The sequence below is a fragment of the Lepidothrix coronata genome, unplaced genomic scaffold, assembly GCF_001604755.1.
Source record: "Lepidothrix coronata isolate B3197 unplaced genomic scaffold, Lepidothrix_coronata-1.0 Scaffold318, whole genome shotgun sequence".
NCBI lineage: Eukaryota > Metazoa > Chordata > Aves > Passeriformes > Pipridae > Lepidothrix > Lepidothrix coronata.
In genome coordinates, this window is record NW_016690498.1 from 88,466 (window position 1) to 97,356 (window position 8,891).

Here is an 8,891-nt window from a genome sequence, read left to right on the forward strand (position 1 = left end):
CAGGAGCAAAGGCAGGGCCTGTGTTCAGGCATCCCGGCAATCCCAGCAAAACCCAGGCCCTGGAGACACATTCCTCTGGGCAATTTCGGGACCACTACGATCTGTGTAAAGCATGAGAAGATGGACTGTGCAGCAATCACAGGACCTGTCTGAAAAATCTGTTCCTGTGTACGGGAACACCGAAGTGCCAAAAAAGTAAACAATAAGTTGGTAATTAAAGTCAGTAGTTGAGAATATTTCAAGTTAGTATTTCAGAACACCAGGTCATTTCTCCAGACTGTGTTCTACTGTCATCTAAAACTTCCTCTCAGCCGAGTTTTTAAATGTTTTGTTGTAGAGAGAAGTTCAGACTGCTTGGGATCACAGGACAGAAGGGCTCATGCTCATATAAAGGAGCGTTAGTGAGATTTTAAGTCTTCCCTAAGTATTTCCTGAGGCTGGATTTTATTGTGTTTAAAACAATGCTACTCCATTAGCATCTCGTTTGGCAGTATAGACTGAAGCTGGGTGTCAAACAAAGGCCTAATGACTGAAAATACTTTGGACCAAGTGGACAGTCAGCCCATCCCCACAGAACCAGTCCCTCTCTAGCACAGTTTTCCACAGGAACACAGGTAGTGTTTATTCAGGGCAGCTAGAGGGGCCTGATCCACACCTTCGGTGGCACCCCAATATCACCTCCCGCCGCTGCTAATGGCCAGAGAACACAGCAGCAATGTAAACAAGCCATCCTTGAAAAGCTCCCCAAAACGCAGCAAAAAAAAAAAAATCATTCTTTTAATGCACAGAGTGGTGCCAATCCACAAGAGTTCCCCTTTCAGCAGCTGCCAGGATAAATTTCCCCTTTGGGCAGACAGTCCGAAACCTGAGCCCCTCGTCCATGAGAATGTGCAGCTTGACTTGAGCACACAGGGAAAAAAAACCCGGGGAATTCTGCCCAGGGAAATTAATCATTCTCAGCACCTCTGCAGATCCAGTCTGTCCCTTCAGCCCTGACCTACATACTGCACACACGGCGCTTCAAAACAATCTGACATTTAAATCAAAACTGCCCAGCTTCCCGCTCCCTCCCTTCATTCCCACTGGACAATCGGTTGACTGCCTGCCCTTGGAATAACTTATTTAGAAGTGTCTCAGGACATTCATGGTCTCCACTGGATTTTTTGCACCCCGGGATTATCCTGAACTGAGATTAGAGTTGTCACCCAGTGTGGAGTTTGTTACACACCAGCTGGGTTTCAAAGCATATGGGAAAGGTGGTGAGCAATGGACAGGGAACATTTAAACAGAATCCCAGAATCCCAGAATGGTTTGGAGTGGGACTGTAAGGATCACCTGGTTTCACGCCGGTGCCACGGACAGAGAACCCTCCATCAGAATAGGTTTCTCCAAGCTCCAAAGCAATGTTGTCACACCCACCTGCTTTCTTGGAGCTTCCTTGAGAAAAGGGGCTGCTCAGAGGAGAACTTGACTGTGCAGAACCTCTGCAAAATCAAACAAAATTTCCAGTTAAGGTAGAGCAAAGCTGATTCAGGAAACTTTTTGTGATGAATAAGTCGAAGATAGCAGGCACAGACCAGGGTGAATGAAGTGAACAGAAATGTGAGCTTTTATTGCAAAGAATGGCAAGCATCAGAATATGGTAGTTTTAATTTTCTTTTTAGTTAAGACAGTAAAATTTAACACATTTACATTTCCCACTATGCCCACATGCATTATAAAACAAACATCATCCCAGCATTAGTGGGAGAAAGGTCCACTCCTGGCAAATCACTTCTGCCTCCTTTCAAACAGTTAACTGCAAAATCCATAAGGCTGGGGCCCATAAAAATGGGATGGAGCAAACAGTAAAACAACATGGAAGTGTAAGTGTTCAATGAGTAACAACTCCAGCCAATGTGGCTGTGATTTCACGCTTTTCCACTGTAAAAAAGAGGAGCCCGTCCCCATTTCGTAACTCCAGGGGGAACGAGTTCCACATTTTCAGGATTGCCCGGAGCTGTAAGTGAGTCACCCCTCACCTGAGGCACTCAACAGGCAAGGGAAGCTCCTGGACTAACTGATGTCCTGAGAGGAAGGAGAGAATCCAAGAAATTGGAGTGTCTGTCCAATGCTCTGATCACTCACCCTCTCCCCCTCCACTTGGTAATCATTTTATTCTTACACTGCTGCTTTGGGATTTATGATGGAATAATGCCTACTCCTTTACCTTTAACTTGCAGAGATAATTGCTAATGGGTAAAATTTACTGTACCTAAGGAGGCTGTTTCCTTTCCTGTCCCACACTCCTCTCCCACAAAAGGAAAGCATTAATTGAAGCCCCAGCAGTCAGAGCGAGAGCAACGTTTTCCCAAACTGTTTCGTTCCCTTTGTTTCGGCGCTATTAAAACAACGTGTGGCCCACTCCATGTGCAACCCTCAACAGTATTTACTGTCGCCTTCCCACGAGGAACAGCCCTGTGAGAGCCCACAGTTACCCCGGTGTGGAGATGTGCTCACCCACACCTAGTTGCCTGCACATTCCCGAGTGCCCGGAGGAAGTTCCAAAGGGATGCACTGCTGTTCCTTGACAGTGGGATCCGCTGTGGAATCGCTGCAGTCACACCAACAGATAAAGCCTGGAAAGTGGACAACGTCCTACGTGCAACATTTGCTATTAAATACCTGAGGATGAAAGTGGAACGAAAAGAAAATTCTGTAAAAAGTTGTGATTTTAATAGTCTCACTCACTAAGTTCAGTTTTCTGGAGACTTGGCAGGCTTTCCTGGAATGGACTGGGATATCTGAAACCTCTTTTGTTCTCTTTTTCCTTTTTTTTTAGCGTAGCTATTTGCAACCGTCAATGAGTAGTGGCAAAATATGACATTTGGAATTAACCCTGAAATCCTGGAATTGTCCAGTGACCAAAAAAAACCAAAGCAGAATGCCTCAGTCTTCAAGCAGAGTGTCCTTAATCCTATTTTAATAACTGGGTTTCACTGTGTTACCATATTATTTTATATTATATCAACCTCTTGATGGCTGACACGCTCAAAGAGCACCAGGGAAAGGGTTTTTACTTCAGTATTTCACAAGAATTTTATATGGGCTGTGAACTCTTCTTGCAATCTACATCAAAACATTTGTGTGTTTTCATTCCAATGGAATCTGCATTAATATCTTTCCTTAATTACAAATTATCTGCTCGTCGCAGGGAGTCCAAGTGCTTTGGAGGCTACAAACCCAGAGCATTTTGATTTTAATAAAAATAATAAAATTTGCACAGTGCCCCTGCTATTTTTTTTCCAGCCATCAGATGTCTGGACTAACTGCACATTCCAACACTTTGGAAAAGAGATTCTGCCTCATGTAATAGCTAAAGGAATGTTCCAGTGTCATTGCTGGGGAGGATGCAGAGGGTTGAATGCATTTAAAAAACAACTTGAAAAACCTACTCTGTGTATTTTTTATGAAGTCACCTAAAAACCTTGTGTTTCCTGGGTATGTTTTAATCTCCAGGCAACACAGTTCTGCTCTGCCTAGGACAGATCCCTGGGTATTTCAATCCACATTGTGCTGCTCAGGCAGCCAAATGGCAGGGAACAGAGTCCAAAACCAGCCTCAATCCACACGATTTTAAGTTTGCCCATCACCAAAACATGTAAATATAATGGGATACAAACTCTGCCCTCACTCACCTGACATTAGATATTCCTGCTCCATCTAATAAACCTATTTTTAAACAACTTCTTATTAAAACAGGTTTCTCATCGATAGCAAAATGTAGATGATCTGAATAAAATGTGAAAAAAAAAATAGGCTAAAAATCTGAAAATGTGTTGATTAAACTTCAAAATACCAGGCTTTTTGTTGTATTTGGGTTTTGTCACTTCGTGTTGCCTTTAAATGCTAAAATCAATGTAAATTGTCTGTTAAGGGCAGATAGATCAGCTCATTTTATCCTTAGTAGAAATGCACGAAAGGACCACAGACTTTTTGAACAGACCTGTGAGGAATGAAAGCAAGATGTTGTTCATGGGCTTTAATAAGGCTCTGTAGAAATTATAAAACCTTGACAAATCAAACAATTAGTCAGATCATGCCAGGTTTGAACAACATCCCACCCAACCTTCTGCCAAGGATCTCATTTCCTATGAAATTTGCCGCAGCAATGCCCACGTGCAGGAAAGGTTATCGATTTCTCTGAATGCTAAAACCTTTCTCAAATGAGAATCCATAAGGGAATATGTTCTAAACCGAGGGAAAGCTATTTCTTAGGGAGGGTAAAATTGTAAACTTACTGTAGGACGTTTCAGAGCATCTTTGCAAATATCCTAAAGCCACGAGGGGCTGAGGGAACACTCGTGAGGGGTGGACAACACTCTGTCCATATCTGATCTGCCAGCCCAGCTCCTGCTTCTCCAAGACCAACGGGAAGAGTGCCAGAGAAAACCCAGACTGCAGGCAGCCATCATTTTCATAAAAATCCAGTCCAAATAAAATACAAATCAAGGGATTCTGTGTAGAAATGTCTCCCAGGCACAGCAAAACCCCCAAAGACCTGGGCTATCAGGAAAGGAGATGCTGGTCCCACCTTTGCTGGCACCTTGTCCTGCGTAAAGAACATGAAGGTGCAAAGTCTAGAAATGTCATTCTGGGGCTTTATGGCAAATTATTAATTGGTTTGGTGAATAATGCCGAATTTCTAATGTAGCAGAAAACCAAAGTATTTGTAAAAATGTATACACAAACTCCATTTCTCCCTTAATGTGTGATTGTAAAGCATTTTTGCAAGTCCTCAGCAGCTCCCAGCTCTGTCCTACCTCCATCACTTATCCCAAGGAAAAGCACTGGGGTGAGTGCACAGGCCACAGACACACACACGGAGCAGGAATGGGCTCTGCCCCAGTTTTCCTCCCATTCCAGCAGCCAGGATGAGGCTCCACACGACCTGGCAGAGTGTGGGGCTGGGCACTGTGCTTGGCTGCACGGTGCCACCTGGGCTGGCCCACTGTGCACTGGGCTAGGAAAATAGCAGTATCACATTTTCCAGCTTCATTCCAGCTGATCCCAAGAGCAGCAAAGTTTCCACATAAAGCAAATGGCACTTTTTCTTTGTATCCTGCCAGTCCTTGCAAATGGTACAGCTGAGAGCAGGGGTGTTTAAGTGATGAGAGTCATTCTGAGAAGAAAGGAACCATTTGCTATAGACCTTTTGATGTTTTACCTCAGGCTGATGTCAGTCTCAGGATGAACAGATACATAAATAACAAGTAAATATACAAATAAATATACAAGTAATTTGCATGAAAGAAGCTTCCATTTTTTTCATAGCTGAAGGCTGACAAGGAAATTACTGTTTATAAAATAAGAGGCATTTTTCCTGTATATCTGAGAGAAATCAACAGGAGGAAATAAAGACCAGCCCCACAGTACCTAGTATTAACAGAATGTCTTATTCCTTCACTCTCTAAAGGTCCTATTCCCAACAAACCTTGAACTTGCAGTTGACTGGTCTTGTGGACTTGACTGGAGCTGGGGAGGTTCAGGAAGCTTAGGGATTTTTATTTTAAACAGTGTTTAAACCAGCCATACATCCTATGGAAGGGGAGGGGAGATGGCTGACCCAGGGTGAGATAACACTGCTTTTCATCACGTTTAATTGCCAAAGAACATCTTGCACTTATCAAATAGAGAGGGGAGGGAGAGGTCACCCCTGCGCTCTCCCATCTGCTTTTCCAGAAGATTCCTGCTTCCTCTCCCAAAGCACTGTGCAGTCCCACTTTCCTGCTGGGTTCCAGTCCCAACAACTGCACCAAAGAAGGGGTTGCTGAGGGTGGGCAGTACAAGGGGAAATATCACCAGTCACATCATCCCTGCTGTGCCCATGAGGATGCCATCCCAGATATACAGTCAGGAATATAGCAGGTGGGAGCTTTTGGGGCTAAACCTGCTACACAAATGCACATAACCGTGGCCAGCATTTCATTTCAAATGGAACATATTTGTCTACCAAACAACTGAGGCACTGGGGAACGCTGGAATTAAGTCAAAACATGAGATTCATGGCACGCTTGCCAATCCCAGTAGCAATCCGAGGGAGGGCCAGGTTTGGCATCTAAAAGGATTGTTTTCCACTCCGATAATAGCAGTGAAAATGAAAATTGGTCCATCAAGTCCAAACCTGGCAATGGATCCCATGGCCCTGGGACTGAGACTTCTCCATGGTCTGTGAATGCAACACATGCTGGACAAAGGCAAACAATTGAGGTTTGATCCCATCTCCAGGTCTGACAGAGAAAATTAGAGGCCTCCCATGTGGATCTTGTTTGGAAAGATAGAAGGGAAGGCAGAGGATTGAAAAACTAGGTACAAATGGCACTGGGCCCTATTTTGAGTGAGAGGCATCTCCACAGAGCCACAGTCCAAATTTACAGTGGATTTACAGTTCCTGTTGAACACTGGTTGCACCACAAAACATGGAAAGAGAAGAACACAATAAGGGCCTTGGGTCCTGATGGACATCCTGCTACAGGTTGAATCAGGTTCCCTGGGTTTGCAAATTAAAGAAAATAAAAACCAGGAGTGAGAAATGGTATCTGTTTTCTATCGGAAAGCCAACCAACGCCTGTCACAGGAGTTTGTCAACATTGCCAGGAACTGAAATTAGGGCCGCTTGTAACTATTTATAAATCAGATATCTAAGGTTCATAGACACAAGTCTGAAGGAATTCCTGCACAGGGACAAGGAACTTTATGAGGACATCCCAAAAAGCTCTTGCCTGCAGGTGAGACATGATAACTGTTGGTACGGACATTCTCATTCCATGACATCAATTTAAAAAAAAAGGTGAATACTTTACCCCGAAGGCCCACGGATGCTGCAGCCACATCGATGGACTGCGTTGAATTTCCAGGTTGGAGGCAGCCAGGCTTCTCTCTTCCATCTTTGATCTCCTTCAGACAGCTGGAACCTGCCTGTGAAATGCCATGACATGTAAGATATGGTTGTCACCGACACTTCTCTCTTTTCATCTTGGTGACCTAAGGCAAGACTGAAGTGGGTGCTGCCAATGCTACAAACAACGTTTTGATCCTGTTTCTTCTCTTACAAAGTCAGGGCAATGCTAGATTCCAAAGGCATGGGGCCTTGTCCAACCCTACATTCCCTGGGAGATAAGGAAGGCATTGACTTTGGCTGAGAATATACAGATGGAACTGCCCAGAAGCTTCAGCCAACTGAGCACAAACGAGACAGAAGCGAGTTCTGTTTGTCCATTCACATTCCAGCACTGGAAAACTCCCTATCCAGACAAACTGCCTAATAACCTGGACCAGACAACTGTGACCAGAGCATCATTTCAGCATTCAAACAGGGATACAGCACAAATGATTTACAATATGAGCTTAATGAAGATATGCATTGGGTCACAGCTGCTGCTTGGACTAGACTGGAAGGAATCCAAAAACCAGGAGGAAGGGAAAGCATTAGTTAATTAGAAGGGGAGATCAAGAGCTGGCTTCTGTGAAGAAATCTCAGCTTTGAAATCCAAAATATTTAATCCCAACTACCAGTGACTCTTCCAGACCAATGGAAGAACACCTGGAGTCTCTGTAGACCAACAAAGCCCCACCACAAGTTCTGTGTGTCCTTGAATTGAGCCAGCAAATAACAGGAGTGCTCGTGCTCCTGGTGACTGCTCATGTTATCCACAAAATCAGAGACTTTTTGGAGTGAGGAGGAATACTGGGGACTGAAATTTGTACAGATGGAACATTGCCTGTCGTGTGGGGGGAAAATTGGGGTCAATCTTATTAGACATAATAGGACTTTATTCATTATGGATGAAAAGATTTGGCTCTTACCATTACATGAGAGGATCGGTGCAGCTGTGGTTTAACCAAACTCACAAGAGGGTGAATGAAGCTACCGAGACAAACCAGACAGCAAATTTCCAAAAGCTGCTGGAATATTTAAGATTCCACCTCGTCTGGTTGATGCCTGTAAAACATAAATGCAATTTCCATTATGAGAAGCAATAAGTACCAAACTGCTGCTGGCTTATATAAGAATTATTGGGGCTATCAATCCATATCATCAAGGGATAAGCTGCTCACCAGCTGGGATCAGGAAGAAATCCCCTCTGCTCCAAGCCCACCATGGCTACAGTGTTGGATAATTAACAGGATATTGAGGAAAGGCAGATTAACACCTTGCTTTAAAGCATCCAGAAGTGGAATATTAGGCCAGATGGTCAATTATCTGTTCTACTAATGCAACTCTTCTACTCTTAAAAAAAAATACACCATTGCTCAACAGACATTCCCAATTATTCCTGGGTTTGGTGCCATATGAATCACTAACCGCTTGAACCACTGACATTTCAGTGGTTTTACTACAATCTGTGGCTCCCGGGATGTCTCAAAGTCAGGATCTCTCCTGCCACCCTCACTAATCACCACTGCAAACCAGGGAAGAGTTTGCACCTCTGATTGCCATGGCAAAGCCATAAACAGATTCCTGAGTCCCCAGGATGCACAGCCTTGGTTTCTTGTCCTTCTGAAATCCATCTGGATCACAGCACAGTGCTGCCATTCTGCTCCAAAGTGAAAGCCTGAACTGTCTAACAGAGAAGAGTCACCTTTTTTTTTGAGATGAGATGCTCATGTCAAAGAACTTAGAGAGAATAAGAGACAGCGAGTATTCAGCCCACATTAAATTATTCTGGCAACGAAACTGATGAAGAAAAACACAATAAAAATGCTGAAAAGAACTTTTCCAAATGTTTCTTTGAAAGAATTTGTACACAGACAAGAGCTGCTGGTCCCACACCAGACTCCTGGGCCAACCTTTTCTTTTTCCCTTTTCTTTTTCTAAAGATTTTATTGGTACCCTTAAATTTTCTAGGTTT

At 43.8% G+C, this 8,891-nt stretch overlaps 1 long non-coding RNA gene across 1 annotated transcript; it reads right to left on the reverse strand.

Annotated features, from left to right (window-relative positions):
* Positions 1-1,341: 1,341 nt before the first annotated feature.
* LOC108508832 lies at positions 1,342-7,973 on the reverse strand. The gene is made up of 4 exons (XR_001878518.1): positions 7,846-7,973; positions 6,843-6,957; positions 2,500-2,664; positions 1,342-1,484 (listed from the first exon to the last, which is right to left on the reverse strand). It is a non-coding gene; the product is annotated as an uncharacterized LOC108508832 (long non-coding RNA).
* Between the last annotated feature and the right edge of the window lie 918 nt (positions 7,974-8,891).